At 36.4% G+C, this 18,228-nt stretch overlaps 1 long non-coding RNA gene across 1 annotated transcript; it reads right to left on the bottom strand.

The window, feature by feature from the left end:
- Nucleotides 1–1,054: 1,054 nt before the first annotated feature.
- Nucleotides 1,055–6,315, bottom strand: LOC127497256 (uncharacterized). The gene is made up of 3 exons (XR_007925491.1): nt 4,692–6,315; nt 2,812–3,750; nt 1,055–2,329 (listed from the first exon to the last, which is right to left on the bottom strand). It is a non-coding gene; the product is annotated as an uncharacterized LOC127497256 (long non-coding RNA).
- Nucleotides 6,316–18,228: the final 11,913 nt, after the last annotated feature.

Below are 18,228 nucleotides of genomic sequence, written 5' to 3' on the forward strand. Positions count from 1 at the left end.
CAGAGACCTCTCTGGTGTAAAGCCTGAATGTTGTAACATCAACACGAAGAAGCCTGCAGCTCAGAATAGCCCCTGCATCTCGCATTCTCCCAAATTTACAGTGTTTATCCGACAGCCAGTCGTACTGGGAGGCAAACAAAAATAGAGCCACAAGGCTGAAATTGCTTATGAAACAGAGACACAGTGGGTTGTTATTTATGACGGAGTATCACCAGGTTGCCAGGCAGCCCCTGCATTCTGTGAAGAGGCCTGATCTGTTCTCTCTTCATGCTGATAAAGCGTGATTAATGAAAGAGAAAGAGAGTCCGCAATGTGTCATTGTCCTGTCATGATCGACCAATCACCCCCTCCATCACAGGAAAGTGTGAGTCCGTCACATACCATTACTGTATTAATGACCTATTCAAATTCAAATGATCTTTATTATGAATAATAATAGTACTTGATGCATAGCATCCATAACTTTTGTATATATATATATAATCAGCATCAAGGTTTTGTGATATAAATGCTCAATGAATTTTAGTTTGGGAAGGCTGATTTGATGCTGCAGTTTATACCCTCATGGATGAAAACATCAGACTTGAACTGATGAATTTACACATAATGCAACTAGAATTAGAATACACCCTAATTTTAATAACTGTAATTCTGTCAGTCTGTTCCTTTAGAAAACTGTCCAAATAGGAATAAAAAGTCTGATTCAGTGCTAGATATGAGTGAGAGAACCATTTTGAACAAATTGATTCATTCCAATACTCCAACTAAGAGAGAGTAATTTAGGATGAACGATTCACTAGAATGAATCAGATTTTTTAATACTACATATGAGAGAGAGAGAAATTTAGAATGAACTGATTCACTAGAATGAATCAGACTTTCCAATTCTACATATGAGAGAATCATTAAGGATGAATCAATTCACTACAATGAATTAGACTTTCAGTGCTACCAATGAGGGAGAAAGAGTCATTTAGGATGAACTGATTCACTAGAATGAATCAGACTTACAGCACTAAAACAACTAGTCAAAAAATATTTAATGTACTACTCACATATTTCCTAACTCAGATCGCTCCATGCAAGGAAACAGTCCTGCAAATAGTACTAGTTAGTTTGAAGCAAAACCAACTGCTTTAATACTAACTGCCAAATTCATACAGTTATGTGCTGCATGCACATATTAACTAAATCAGATGACATTATAAAACATTGTTATTAAACATACCATTTTGCTTCCATTGTGACCCTTACAGCAAATATAAAATAAATATTTGATGACTGAACAGACGGCTATGAATTCATCCCATAGTCTAAAAGTGAGACCTGCAGTAACAGCATCTCTAAATTTAAAAACGGCAACTTCTCAGTCACGAAACAAGTCTTAAAGCCGCTCCTCAAGTTTTTCATGCATTTTTAATACAGCTAAACAAAAACATCTGAAAATACCTTCGAAAAATGCAGTCCTCAATCCCAGCATGCCCTAGTCCATCTATTTGTAAACCTGCTGAGGTGTAAATCACTCAGCGTATGGTTTATGTCAGGGCCTTAATATGGAACTGCAGTTTCTCAATTCCTCATTCCAGATTGACGACTTCATGTTTAATGAATAAGGTATTATGTGATCTTATAAATAACTCATAACCATAACGTTGACATTCACCCTAGTCCCGCGGGTACGTATGGATCGGACGTTCAGTTTTGTGCAAATGTTGACTCAGGGAGGTTCTTTATGAGGGTAGAAATGTTGCTTTGTTGATACTGAATTCTGCTGGAAGGATGCCTGGACTTTTTCTCCGCGGTGGCCTGCTTCCTTTCCTCCTTTCAGAAAGAGGCTGGCAGACAGGCATGCTCGACACTTCAGAGAAATTCTTTCATTTGGAGGCAGTTTGTAGCTGGCAGTTTGGCTGTCAGTTGGGGATCGGTGACCTTGCTGAACGGGTTTGCCGGAGAGAAGGAGGGACAATGTTTCCTGGCTTCTGCTGTGGCCTGTCAGACTGTTATCAATGCAATTGAGCAATGGACTGCAGGGAAACGGGCCTGAATAACCCAGGAGGGGCCGAGATGAGCCCGTGGGAGGAGGGACGGGGGTCTGCAGGTGATCATACCAGGCTGTGCGCTGTTTTGTTGACTTTCTGGCTGTCAGCCACTGTAATGAAGTTAAATGAGCAAAACATGCCCGCAGAGAAAGAGATAGAGGGGAAGGATGATCACTACAGCCGAACAAAAAGGAAGTGGACAACAGAAGCGAGATGGAGGCGAATACAGTCAATCAATAGCCCTTATACTCTCTCTCTCCGGCCTCTCTGTGCGCTTCTATGTGTCATTTCTGTGAAAAGAAAAGTCACCTTTAGATGCTTAATGGGATATTTTAACAATAGGGATTCACAGTGCAGGCAAAGACTTCCTTTTGTTGTGCAGTTATGTGACTTCAACCAGAAAATGTAGTCAGCCATTAGAAGAAAGGTTGAAAAAGCCATTAAAACAATTGCTTTCGACAATTACCTTAACATAAAAACCAGACTGTCCGCTTTTTTAAACTCGCAATTTTGAATGTCGAATTATTGGATAACTGCATACTCCTTCAACAACACCTTAAAAGCTGCATTTGATAAAAAAAAAAAAAAAAAGAGTAAAAATGACTCAAAATGCCATTAAAATATCGCCTATTTTAAGGTTTCATTATTTAGCGATTCAAGAGTGAACGTTTCAAAGCTGAAGAGCTTCGACCAAATGGATGTGAAGTGATCTTGAGAAGCTTTAATTGTGACATGTGGGTTGTGAATACAATAAGAGTCATTCGTGACAAACCTGAACTGAGAGCATTCAATTATTGTCCATCACCGGTCTGTGGTTGGTGTCAGCACAAGTGAATGAATCAGAGAAAGGGTTTTGACTCCTCATAACAGAAAACAACCTTAACTTTGTGACCACTGCAGAAGTCCCTCTTTGATCATTATGGTCCCGGGGGTTACTGGCCAATTATCTGGCAGTACAAACAGCTCCCTGTCATACGCATACACTGTCTCTTTCTTGGTGGTAAGTGAAATTGACAGCTGCGAGAAGGAAGCAGCAGGAGGTTACAAGATTTTTACGATCTGATTGGCATTATTCCTCCCTCTCACTCTGTCTGCATCGCTCACACCTCAACTTTGCTCTTCCGTCAGTTCTGCCTCAGATCCATGAGACGTCTGGGATCAGCTCATTTAGTTTTGATGAATCAGGATTTTATGCTTCCAGGGGGGAAACAAGTCTTTGAATTATGATTTTCTGAAGCCTTATGAATTTCCCGTATCAGAAATATGAAAAAGCATCTCAGAAACTGGACACGGACCTAAAAAAATGCAAAATGCATCATTAACAGTGGACTTTGGTCAGGGTTAGATGTCATATTTAATTTCTATGTGAATGAAAATGCAATGTACAGTCTGTTTAATGGGTTGTACTGTTGTGTACCTGGGAATACTGTTCAGTCATCATGCTTCCCAAAAATTTCCAGTGAATAAAAAACATGCATACAAAATGCAATATGCAAAACATACTTAAAATTAGACCTTAAAGAGTTAGTTCACCCAAAAATGAAAATTCTGTCATTAATAACTACTCACCCTTATGTCGTTCCACACCCGTAAGACCTTCGTTCATCCTCTGAACACAAATTAAAATATTTTTGATGAAATCCGAGAGCTGCTTGATTCCTCCATAGACAGCCAATAATGAGTCGGTGTTCTGATGTAGAACCTGGAAGCACTGAATGTAAACAGTGTAGGAGAATGACACAGAAGAGAAGATATTATTGAATGAATTTGTTATTTTTGTTTTGGTTTTATGCACAAAAAGTATTCTCGTTGCTTCATAAAATGAAGGTTGAACCACTGCAGTCACGTTGACTATTTTAATGATGTCTTTAGTACCTTTCTGGACTTTGAAAGTGGTGGTTAAATTGCTGTCTATGAAGGAGCCAGAGAGCTCACGAATTTCATCAAAAATATCTTAATTTGTGTTCTGAAAATGAATGAAAGTCTTACCAGTTTGGAATGACCTGAGGGTGAGTACTTACTGACAGAATTTTCATTTTTGGGTGAACTAACCCTTTAAGACAGTACAACATATTAAACAGACTGTAACTCTAAGGTTTTAATAAATAAATAATAAATAATTATGTATGTATAAAAAAAATAATTTCTGATCTACAAAAACATTTGGTATGTTGAGATCACGATTAAATCAGAATCACGTACCTGGCAAAAAAATCTTATATACATTTCTTTCCAAGTTCGTCATTCACCTCTTTTTAATTATATGCCTTGCTTGACTACCCTCATTGATTTTGGTGCCTTTAATATCTTTTTCACTATGGACATTATTAAACATGAGCACAAAGTTTTTTATGATAATTTGTCCAGACTGGCTAATTCACTTAATAAATGCTGTGGCCATGATTGAAAACGAGGCTGAATTAGCATACAGTAATTGAATGCCACGCCCCCTTCAGTATTTCACAGATGAGGGTGTTGAACTCTGAAGGACAGCAGTAGTATGACTGACAAGTTGAGATAAAAGAACCCGCATCCACATCCTGACACAACCTCCCATGGCGGAGAGGAGCGAGTGTGTGCTTACACTCAAAGGCTGAAAGTAGCCAGTGGTCTCCCTGGTCTGCAGTCTTAATAATGTTATTGTATGGTTACCTTTCAAAGAGATCTCCCTCTCTCTCTTTCTCCATCTCCATCTTTTGTTGGCAGGAGTTAGTGTTCTCCTCATGGGTCTCTTTGATGCTGGACCCCTTTTGGCAGACGGATCCATCCTGCCTGGCACGATCGCTGCCGTATCTTATCCTTCTCCTTCCATCCTAGTATTTTTTCAGATGAGAGGGTTTTTGGCGACGGAAGGGGTGAACAGCAGAGGGAGTGTGAAGTAGCTTCACCCTCCCTTTAATGAGGCTTGGAGAAAAAATATGTGCTTCTCGAATCAGATTCCTTCCTCCTGTGTGATGAGAATGAAGCCTGCCCAGGCCGATAACGAAACAAAAAAATGAAGCTTCTTGCTGTGGAAGAGGAGCTATGAGTTCAGGTGGAGATGAAGAGTTCTGAAATAGCACAGGCTTGATCATGCACCCTAGAACAAATAGAGCCCTCTCTCTGACTCACGTCTGCCTTCTCTCTCGCAGAAAACTTTCTTATCTTTCACTCTTTTCAGAATCTTTAACCTGTACTTTACACTGGTTTGCTTTAAGCCTTTAAATGGAGAATTTATTTTATCTTATCTTTTATACTTTTTTAAAAAACATAAAAAGTAAGGTTGTTTTCGGGTCTCATTGTCTTCCATTGTATGGACTAAAAATGATTTTGGAAGTCAACACTGTAAACCTAAATAAGTTGGCAAAACTCAAAAAAATTGAGGTAATCAGTTACATCATTTTTTTTAAGTTAAGAAATTCAAAGTTTAAGTAAGCAGAACTGGCAGATACCAATTTTGTACTCCTACATTTTAATTGCTCTTAACTTTAAATTTTTGAGTAAGTAAATTTATGCATTAAACTTAAAATTATCATGTAATCTTAACTTATGTAGATTTTATTTTTGGTGTTTTTGCCTTAACTATGATAGGACAGTAAGCAGACAAAAAGCAAAGTGGGAGCAAGAGAAGGGGGACAGGATCGGGAAAGGTCCGCGAGCCGGGACTCAAACTCGGGTCGCCCGTAGCGCAATGGCGCAATACGTCGGTGCGCTGCCCACGAGGCCAGCATCTTAACTTTTTTTTTTTTTAGCAGAGAAAATTTAGCTAACTATAACAAGCTAATTCAACAAATGCTAATTGGTAACACAATGCTTTGATAACATTAGCATAGCATAGCATAGCAATTGCTGAAAGAGTACAGCAATATAGAACATTTATGAAATACCTGTTCTCAAACTAAGCCCATGCTCCACTCGTCACCATGATGGTAACCTCCCAAAAAAAAAACACATAACAGAAACTCTTGTAAATTGGGATAGCAAAGTATTAAACACTACTAAAATACCCCACTTAACATTAATCTTGCACAAAAAAAAAAAAAAACATTATATAATACCTAATTTTAGCATTTATTCTCCCTTTCGATTGCCATGGCATACTGGGAAATAGAAATCTCAGCCCAGTTTCAGGTAAATTTAAGTTTGTCTAAATTAAAAGAAACAAGTTCATTCAACTCAAAAAAAAGAGAAACAATCCAGATTACTTAAAATGTGTCAGTTTCGTGAACACAAAAGAAAATAAAGTTCTAAATACTCATAAAAGTTAATTTGATTGAACTAATTTGTTTAATTTGAGTTTTCCCTACTCAAACCAATTAATTATTTTGAGCTTTAGGGTTTACAGTGAATGGGAACCGAAACTGGTTACCAACATTCTTCAAAACATTGTCTTTTGTGTTCCACAGAAGAAAGAAATACATAGAGGTTTGGAATGTCATAACAGTGAGTAAATAACAAACAAAATAAAACAATGCATCAAGTGTGAATGGTACTCAAGTCTACCAAGGACAGAATTAATTTTTTAACAGTCTCAGAAAGAAATTGTATCATTAGCTTATTAAAAGGCCACCACCCTCAAAAGTACATTTGTACATCTTCCCCTAAAAGGTGCATATTATTATCTTAAAGTCCAATACCATTCAGGTATTAATACATTGTTTAAAAGTTAAAGTTTTTAGAAAGAAGTCTCTTATGCTCAGTAAGGCTACAGTAAAATACAGTAAATATTGTGAAATATTATTACAATTTAAAATAACTGTTTACTAATATATTTTAAAATTGTATTTATTCGTTTGATGGAAAAGCAGAATTTTCAATTTTTTCTGCCAATACTTAGTGTCACATGAATAATATTGTGTTTAAGAAACATTTCTTCTGATTATCAATGTTGAAAACAGTTGTGCTGCTTAGTATTTTTGTGGAAGCATGATACATTTTTTTTAAGGATTCTTTGATGAATTGAAAGTTCAGAAAGACAGCAATTACTTGAAACAAAAATCCTTTTTATCATTATAAGTGTCTTTACTCTCAGTTTTCATCAATTTAATGCATACTTGCTAAGAAAATGTACTGTATACATATCCTTTCTGGGTGGGTAAGGTACAAAGGTATACTTCTGAGGGTACTGCCCCAGCTATTGTACACCTAAAAGTAAAATTTTTACACATTTTGTCTACGAGTACATCTGGATTCAGGTTATTAGGTCATGCTGAAGTATCTGCAACACTTTTTGTTCTCCAATTTAATCTATTAAAATGTAAAATGTCTGGCACATTCTATAATCTCTGAAATCCACCAGTGCACAAATTTAAACATTGTGTCAAGAGAGGTAAACATTTCTAATAAAACACAGAAAAATACAGCTCAGCTTTACAAACTCTGTCCGCACAGTTGAGTTTCAACTTATAAACCCACCATCAGATATTTTCTACGGGTGGTGAACATGTTCTCTCAGAGCAAAGGATTCAAAAGGTGCTTTGAGGGGAACAATCTATGATTTACTGTCCATTCCAGGCAATTAGGCATCAGAGAGAATAAAGAGGGATTCTCATTAGCTACATGAGCTGCAGCAGAAGCGATTAAAGGCTGCGTGGCGCTCTCTATAACCTCCTCATTATTGTACAGTACGTGCTTTTCACTTCATCAGCGGCACTAGGCGCTAAGTGAATGTTTTAAGACAAAAGTGCAGTGCAAATCATGTCTAATACCTTCTGCAACACAGACCCTGCTAGACACTTTGGTGCTAACAGTGGTTTAGAGCAAATACTGTGATTGTTTGAACTGTGCGCTAAACATGCCTAAATATCCATGTGTGCTGTTTGCAAGAGAGCTGTTTGCCTCCTCTAATGAAATGCAAGTAAACACAGGTGCACGGGGTAGACGAGGAGTCCTCGCAGCTCTAGCCTTGGGTCAAATACTACTGAAGTTCAAAGACATAAGTATGACTGAAGCAAAATGCAGACTAAAATCAAAGAAAAAAACCTGACACAAAAAAAATGAAGAGCAACAACAAAGAGCAAATGTATTTCCCAAAATGGTGCACAATAAAACCAAATGCAGAATATAATGTAGAATGTAAACCATGTTTGGATGGATGGATGGATGGGTGGATGGATGGACAACCTAGTCCAACAATAAAACAACCCCCATTACTATTAGCTGCTAAAATTGATAGAAATAGAACAAAAAAACAACAACACAATACTAACAATGATTTCTTTGCTTCAAGTGAGAATCCAAATATTCAGCACCGATTACAGGCCTACAGATTTGATTTCTCAAGCTTGAGTTAATAATGGCAAGCTCACAATGAGTCTGCGTCTGAAATGTTTATTTCTTGAACATTCAACATTGGCTCCGACTTTAGTGAACATTGTCAATTTATGACATTTCTATATCCACAACTGTTACTTTCAGCTGTTACTTTCAACTGTGTTAATGGAATTTTCTCTGTGTGTACATCTTTGTAATGCATTATCAATGATCACATGAGTATAAAAATAAAATTAAAATAAAGAAATAAAAGGATACACATTAGGTTGAGATTTCAAGAATGTTTCCATCTGGAAACTTTAGTTACCGTCTACACAAGCCTGAGCCCTACTCAAAGAGACAAGTTTGTTTGTTTGATAGTGAAACCAAAAGTTATTATTGAAGGTTCACCAGGGGACTTTATTAATTTCAAATACAAAATGAAATGTTAGAAAAGGTTTTTTATAACTTTCACAGTGCTGCACATCCAAGCTGTCAGAAGAAGAAATCAGTTCCTCAATAATGGAGCATCCTAAGTCTGAGTCCCTCTCTTTTGTCACCTTACAGAGGGGTCTTTCCCTATGCGGCAAGGAGATAGAGAGGAAGAATATAGAAAAAACAGACGAAGAGAGAGGAAGGGACAACATGAAAAAGCAAGCTTGTATCTAGAGTCATTTTAGTATATTCCATTACATGTGTCATAACATACAGCCCTCATCCAGGACTAGCAAACCTAATTTAAACTTTCCCCACAGAGAGAGAAAATGCAGGTGTCAGACAGGCAGTGAAAAAGGGCAAAGCCAATTATTATGTTGTCCTTGTAGTGTACAAAGTAGCACAGAGACAGCAAGAATTGATTTGGTTGAGGTTTGAGGTTAACAGTCTGACATGCCTGGCCCTTATCGTATGGGCCTGATCAATGACAGAATAAGTCGTGAGCACATTTGCAATTCGTTCACTAACTCTTAATACATTATCATTATAAACATTTTTAGGAACAATTTTTTAATTTTAGTTTTATTTAAGTAAAGGGATAACGGGATTAGAACATCTTTATTAATTCATTTAGCAGGACCTTTCCTACGGTGGCCGAGAGAGCTCAACGCGCTGCAACTGAAGAAAACACATGCAAATAGAAAAAACACTAGCAAATAAAGAAAACATCTTCATCAGTTTGACAACACATGTGCTGCAAATACTCACAACGCACCCAAATACAGAAACGTGCTGCAAAAGTTCACAACACAACCAAATACAGAAACGCACTGCAAAAGTTCACAACACAACCAAATACAGAAACGCGCTGCAAATAGCACATACCAGGCCCGGCGATCTCAAGCCCCCCTCTGCGATGATCTGAATGATGATGATGATGATTATTAGGCTACTTTCAGAATTAAATGAATATTTTCATTTGCTCCGCAATAATTTCATAGTGCATCACTGCATAACTGGCGAGCTGCAATGAGATGTTAGATTAGCTAACTCCTCATTTAAAAAAAACAACTTGTTTAACACGAAATAGCCTACATCTCTTCTCACTTTTTCCCCCCTCTACGTATGGGCCACAAGAGAAATATTAAGAAAATAAATTAAGGATAAATACTGTTATAAGAACATGTTGAAGTAGAGCTCTCATTGCTCAGTTTTTAGTTTCACTTTCTGCAGTGAATAATTGACTGGGATTTGAGACATAAAATCAAGTAAATTATTAAATAAATTATTATTTATTATTAATAGGCCTAATTGATTAATAATAATAATTTTGTATGTTTGTCCTGGCTCCAGGACTGGCACAGACCACAACGAAAATGTTTTATGGGGACATCAACGAACCTACCAAATTTCAAATACGTACTAGAAAAGTGCAAGTGCATCACAAACGTGTACTACACTACACACAAGACTCTGAATGCTGGTTCTTAATTTATGACAAGTTCAATACAGTTCAGAGCTAATTCAAGGGGTAGATGTAGAATAGTCAATTCACAATTATTTCAACTGTAGCTGGCTCCCAATCAGCAGAGGGAGCCCTCAACAGAATTTGAGGAGGTCTACGAGAGGGTCCCTGCATTCAAACAAAGAATATACACTGACAAGAAGCGACACTCAATAGAACGTTCCATTGCAACACCGGCGCCCAGCAGCAGCCCTGCGTTTCTGACATTTTGGGGTGAAAGCGAGTCGTCAGTCCACTAGTTTCTGTGGCAATATCAGCTGCTTTGTTAAAAAAAAACGTACATTAAAGCTGAAATCCAACCTGAATGATGACAACACAGAATAAAATACTATCACTAGTGATCATCAAATCCTTTTAATAGTTTATTTTACACACTTTGTGTTTAAGTCTTCCATTTTTTTCACAAAACCTTTGCTCTCTAGAAACCCTGTCAGTTTGGGGTTAAAATTCTTTAAAGTTCAAGTATTAGCATTATAAACACTGAATTAATACCAACATATGAAATTAAATTAAGGACATGCAGAAAAATTGGGAATGTTGGACAATAAATATATGAATATAACAGCTTGATTTTGCAGTGTTGTCTAATGTTCATTAAAGTAAAAGTGTCCAAAAGGAATTATGCGATAACGGACACAGCAATGCATCATATATTATAAGATCATTATGTTTGTAGCGTGATCCATTAAAACGTACAATATATTTAAATTCAGACCTATTAGCCTACTCCATAGGTCTGAAATGTATTGTTCGCTGCAAACATGATGATCTTAAATATATTAATTATCAATTTATTATTAATAAATGTGTAAAGCTGCATAAAATGGAAATACTCAATAAAGTAGGCTAACTACGTTACCTCAGATGGTTGAATGGGTGGATTCCACAACTGGTAAAATAAAATATATAGCCTATAAGACAATACAACATTTACTGTAGGAGCCATACAATTTACTGGTGACTTAATTTAAAAAAACTGTTCTATTGCGCTTCTGATTTGGCAGTGAAATTCGCCGATTTTGGGTGCGTAAGATGTGAAGGATTCTATGGTCCAGTTAGTATTTTCACCCCATAATGGCGGCTGCGCTACCAGAGCGCCATCTAGTGGCTGTTACCCAAAAAGTATCAAAGTGTCGCCTCTTGGGTTCTAAGCTCTAAGATTTAAATATGCCTACTTCTGTACTAATAGTATTTGGAGGTAAAGTACCCAGATGACTTTCTACTTACGGCGGGATTCTGAAGTGCACATTCACTGGACACTTTACTATCCCATGAAGCCATGGGAGAGGGTTTTTAAAATGGCAGTGTAGCAACGCAATTGACGTCGCAGGTCACATGTGTCCGAATTTTATTCATACTATATAGAACATATTTCTTTTTACGGTTGCAAAGTAAGTTTTAAACCAAATGTATAGCTACTATGCGATTTTGGACACAAGTTATCTGTTAGCATTCATATTCATCTCAGTCAGGAGCTGTCTCTCGTTTTGAAGGTTTCACCCTACAGCGGTCGCATTTGTCGGCCGCATACGTCAATGAGAATCAGAAAAGTAACCATTTTAAAATTGACTGTTATTCCTCGATAGGAGTAAATGACTGTAATTTCTTTCTTACTTTACAATGTAATGATTACTTCTCTTTTTAGTTTTCAAGTCTTATGTCTTAAGTCTATTAAGCCTTGATTTTTAAAGAACAATAGAGAGAAAGAGGAAGCAATAGACCTTATTCACAGCAGAGCCATCTTTGATTTTTAACAGGAATGACAGTGAGGCTGTGAGGGTTAGGCATACATCTCTTCAGTGGGTTGTACTGTTATTTAATGTTTTTTTTAATTGTTCTGCTGATGAAACATTTGCAATCTGCAATACAATGTATGCAAAACTACATCTTTGTCAGAACATATGCTTTTTGCAAGCACAGTGGTGTAAGTGCAGCATTGGATTGTTAACTGTATACATAAACCATTTTTGAAAATAGATCATCAAATCTTACTTCTTTCTGGTTGGTTGGTTGGTTGGTTGGTTAGTTAGTTAATACAAAAAAAGTGTAGCCCAAGTAAAATCAGCTAAAATGTTATTATATTGAAAATATTTATGGTGACATTATAAATTGGCAAAGCCATGGCTTATGCAACACGTGAAATCATGGTGGTGATGGATTCTGGCTGATGGAACCTTGCTTGGTATTGATGGCAAGTCAAAACTTCTGTCCTCATGTGGTTACAGTTAGTGCTCCATATTGATCTCAGTTCATCTTTAAGATTCAGAGGAGCAGCTGGGCTAACAGCAGCATGGCGACAGGTGTGTATTGAAAGGTCAGTGAGGAGTCTCCTACCTGAGGGAAGCTGGAAAGGTTGGTGCTGCTATGCTCCATCAAATATTAATCTCTGCTTTCCCGCCGGATTCAACCCCAACAAACAAATAGAGCAGCTTTCGATTATGAATCCAATCACAATGGGGGGAAAAAAAGATTTGATGGTCAACTGGGGTTTGAAGGGTCACTTTTTTTGACAGCAACATAGTTTGGAATTTCATAGCAGTGTTGATCTACAAAATTACATATGAAAATGATTGTTGACAAACAAACATTGTATTATTATTTTGTCAACGATAACACAAAAAAATGCATTATGACGATAATTATATGATTTTAATTAAAAGATTTTACTGATGAAGTTATACTAATACAAACGTTAACTTCATGTTAAGAAGTTCAGCTATATAAAGTATATGACTATGTACATCAACAATTATTATTTTCAGTAAGAGTCAGTAGAGTCAGTAAGTTTTTTTAAGATATTAATCTTATTCAGCATTAAATTGATTTTAAAAAATGATAGTACAGACATGTATAATGTTATAAAATATTTCTATTTAAAATAAATGTTGTTCTGTTGCACATTCTGTTCATCAAAGAATGTTTCACCATTTCCACAAAACAACTGTTTTCAGCATTGATAAGAAAAGTTTCTTGAGCTGAGTTTCTCAAATCTGCATATTAGAATGATTTCTGAAGGATCATGTGACACTGAAGACTGGAGTAATGATGCTGAAAATTTAGCTATGATCACAGGTATAAATTACTTTGTAAAAAATATATTTTGAAATTGTAATATTTCACAATAACAATTGTTTAATTGTTAGTTTTAACACTGTTAATTTTAATCAAATAAATGCAGCCTTGGTGAGCAGAAGAAACTTCTTCCAAAAACATTTTTAAAAATCTAACCAATCCTAAACTTTTGTAGTATAAATGCATTCAGATAACCCCCTGATCAAATGACAGAATGTACTATAAATATGAAATTAATCAGCTATATAAGCATATATGTAATATTATGACTTACATGTACACAAACAATGAAGCCAAACCACAGGTAAGTAATGTGACTTGAAAACCTTAAGCAATCTTCCCCTGAAAGACTACACGTGTCCGAGTTTCAGCTGAAATGTTTTTCCATTTGCAGCCATTTGGGACAACCCGATTTGTTTGACACATAACACATCACGTAGCCCGAGCCACTGACCTCCTCAAGCCAAAAAAAAATAAATAAATTCTGTGCAATAGAGAGTATGGTTTTTCAGTTTGCGAGGGTAGCACACTTGCTGTTCATTTCACTGTTGTGGTTTCATCCTCGCAGCTGTCTGTTAAAGGTCAGAGTCATAAAGGCCCAGGCTCGGTGCCCTTACCATTCAGCACGAGCAGAGGCACCTATATCGTCTCAATGACTCACACAGGACTCTTGGAAAGGTTACAACCAAATGCTAAGAAAGAAAAAGGAGGCAGACTCTGGGCTCTCACTGAGAGAATCACAGAATTGCTCACTGTAATGTCAGTCGGCTTAATAACATACCTCTGCTCCATTTGCCACATTCTCTAAATATATTCATTCCGTTGCAGCACAAACCAGATTTATGTTGTTTACATGATAAAGAACAAGGATTACTGTGTCATTTATGTGCCACTAGCATCACCAAACAGATTTCTAACAATCTCTGCGTCCGAATTGTTTAATTCCCTACTATATTGTATGCTGAGAGAAACTTAACTATATATGTTATATGAGGTGGTGATTTCTTATGAATTTGTACAATGTGAATCATACAAAAACATACGATTATTAGAAAAAGAGCAAGCATGAAGGTCCACCCCAACCCCATTTCTAAACATACCCATCACTGAGGCATAAGCTGACCGTACAAAAATGTACGAATGTGATCGAATGAATTCATACAAATTAGTCACCAATTCGCTAAAACATAAAATAGTTACAAATTGCCAAATTGAAACAACAAGTCCATCAAATGAGTAGTTCAAAACAGTGGTAATCGGGTAATCTTGTCAATTAAATTTCTGATGAAAATGTTTGTTGATAAAGGGTTTTATATATGCCAACGATAATTGATAATGATAAAGACCATTTTAAAGGGATAGTTTGCCAAAAATATACTCACTCTCATGTTGCTCTAAACCTACAAAAGTTAATTTGAAGAATGTTTTTGTCCATACATTGAGTCAATAAAAAACAATGGAAAAAAACATGAGACAAATATATACAAATATTTTCTATACTTATTAAATATATCTAATTTTAAATATTTCTTTTTGTGTTCCACAGAAACAAAATGAACGTGAGTAAATTGTGACAGAATTTCAACTAATATATTAAATATAAATAGTAATAAATTAATTAATAAAACTAATATATTAAAAAAGTAATAATAGTTATACATTGCTATATTTTAATGAAATACAGCACATCAGATTGTATTTTAATTTACATAATATAATATAATACTCCTCAGAGTGGTAATGTGTTAATGAAAGACAACTTTTTCATGGTGAAAACATGTTTTTGCTTGTATAAAATCTCTCTCAATTGACAGTTGCTACACTTGCATATAAAGCTGACAGTGAACCTTTTGAAACCTTTAATCAACGACCGTATATTTCAGAGCTGTAACCAATGAAGAGGAAATGTGCCACATAAGTGTAAAAAAAGCATATTGATTTACTTCTGAAAAGACACTGCACCAGCGGCCATTAAAATTGAATGTAGAGTATCCCTGCCACATACAAGATTCAAAATAGAAAATGGTACAAATAAAACCCTTGTTGTTGCCCACTGTAGTTTCATATGGCAATTTTCAGAGCTCTCTCAGCCAAAGTAAGCCACGGGGAGCCCAGGCTCGTTGTGTTTATAAAGTATCATATAACAATATGGTGCTCAGAGTGGATATAATACAGTATGATTTCCATTCGCATATGATTTTTTTCCTCTTCTTACTAAGTGAGGAAACAGCCAAGTATAACATGCTTAACAAATGTTGTTATAAAATATCTTATTTCATCCTTCAAAAAACCTGTATAAACAAAAATGAGGATTAGCATTCCCTTAGTAGAACTTGAAGGGCTGTGTCTCTGAAAAATAAATCACACTTAAATCCATTCTGGCACTAAGATGGCCGCCTGCTTCCTCCTCTCACTTCTGCGCATTGAAAACAGCTGAATGATGCATAAGATCCAGTCAAATATAACCTTAGAATAAATGCAATACCAATTCAGGGCTCTCTTATAACATGCGCAGAGGGAAGAGAGAAGCCCAGTTTCATCCCGCCAGCCTTTCTCCAGCACTAAATAATGGATTGTGGGTAGGTAAACGTTGGCAAATCCCACATTCTTCCAGGAGGCAGACAAAGAGGTCATTGCACATGCCCCTAGGGGTTTAAATTGGAGAAAGAATTCGCCCTTTTCATCCACCTCACTTTTTTCCCTCCTTCATGCTTGTGCAATCCAGATGTAAGAGCAAGGAGACATCAATATCATGGATTTACAGATCATGCGCTACTGATAAGGATCAATTCGGTATTAAACATTCAGTTCTGTATAGGAAACATGCAATCTGTACAAAATACTATGTGATCAAGTCTAAGAGTGTTCACACAAAGGTAGAGGTCATTGAGAAGGACATTCACAGTCTCGGTCTTAGACGGCACACCCAGAAACCGTCCACAGACCACTCACAGACTTTCTGATGCAAACTACAATCTGACTGGCTTGGGACAATTGGGACAATTACCATGGTAGGGCAAAATTCAGAACTGAAGAATCATCAGTTTAAATTTAAATTTAATTGGCCACACCCCACAGGAAGTTAAACTGGAATTTTAATAGGAGTAATATTAATGTATTGAACTACAAAGAAATTCAACAAGGAAATACATTCTGCAAAATGAAGTGGTCTTCCACACTGGTCCATAAAAGATTATTTGTCAACTGGAATTTAAAAGGACTTTGTCAATTCAATCCTGAATGGCACACAGCTCTGTGTGCTACAATGCATGGTCTAGGGAATGTGCTGTATTCATTTTTCCAGTATGTTCCGTCAGCTGGGAGATACAGCGTTCTGAGATGGTTTATAGTGGTGTGTGGCCAATGAACGTTGAACCAGGAGAGATAACAGCTCAAGGACGTCCAATGACAGAGCTTAAAAAGAAGGCCCCAACACACAAATACACATACGCTCTGACATCAGCACTCTCAAAGGATAAAGCCTATCTAAAAGAAAGCTGTGTAGGAGCAAAGGGAAGGACTCTCAGACGGACCCCTGAGATGATAAGTGGGATGTAGCCGGTCATTTGCAGCATGTTGGAGCTCAGTTGGCAAAGCGTCTGTGAGCTCCCACAGGAGACACACACGGTATATTAATATAGCCTACCAGTTAAGATGGAAAAGAGCTTGCTCTGTTTACTACAGAATCAATGCCTTTACAGTTTAACCTTGTGAGAGATGTGGGGTCGTACTGAGGCGAGTAAATTATGGAACAAGAGAGACAGAGAAACAAAGTGAAAGACCATTTATAGTGCATTTATCTCTCTTGATACCAATGTGAGCATGAAAGACATGGATTGTGCCTTAAAAGGATTGTTCACCCAAAAATGAAAAGTCTGTCATCATTTACTCGCTCCCATGTGGTTCCAAACCTGCATGTATTTCTTTCTTCTGGAACACTTTATTTTACAGTGTCCTTGTTACATGAAGTTACTGTAACTCTAAGTTATGCATAATTACATGCAACTAACCCTAATCCTAAGCCTTTAGTCAGTACATGTAGTTAATTATTATTACTCTGTACTTAAATGTGTTACAATGCAACCCTTTCTTCAATGGAATACAAAACATTTTTAATGCAATGAAAACAAATGAGTACTGGAGCACCATAAACTCCAAAATACAGTACCATAAACCCGAACACCACATTGATTTGTTTCACAAGCTCTTTATTCCATTGGATTTGATAATGGTTCATCTGGGTATACTTCAGTCCATTTTGAGTAAAATTCTTTCTCTGCCAATACTGTAAATTAAACAGGACAGTGTTTAATCTGAAAAATCAATATTGTGACCAAGCCCTAATAAACCCATCATAAAAGTGGTCTTTCCAACATGATACAATAATCATATGCACTGAAATAAAATAGAGTATAGGAGTTACTTTGAAACCATTTTTACTTACTATAAATTTCACAGATAATTACGGCAAGTAACACAGGACAATAATCTTTGTTTTATTTACAAATTCGATTTGTTTTTTTGTTTTTTTACAGTGTGGGTAGAACAACATAAGGGTTAATAAATGACAACAGTATTTTTGGTATTTTCATCTTTTGCTGTATGAAATGAGACCAGGTGATACGGCTTCATTTTCTCCACTCTTAAGAACAGCAATGTAATGGGTTACTTAGGAATTTGCCTGAACAAAACATAAAATAACTGAGTTATTACAGCAACTGGTAAAAACTGTGTGTCGCTGCAAGCATTTTTTTCTGAATTATTCAGAACCTTGGAAATTCGATTTGAGTGGTAGAGGTGAACATTGTTTCTTTTTCATATTGTGTAAATAATATTAGTGTCAAAAGGTTTTGTACATATCCAGCATTCCCTGTGATTAAAATGCCATCAAGGGAAATGTTTTGTATGTGCATGTGTGTGTGTGTT

Source organism: Ctenopharyngodon idella, chromosome 16 (genome assembly GCF_019924925.1).
Source record: "Ctenopharyngodon idella isolate HZGC_01 chromosome 16, HZGC01, whole genome shotgun sequence".
Classification (NCBI taxonomy): domain Eukaryota; kingdom Metazoa; phylum Chordata; class Actinopteri; order Cypriniformes; family Xenocyprididae; genus Ctenopharyngodon; species Ctenopharyngodon idella.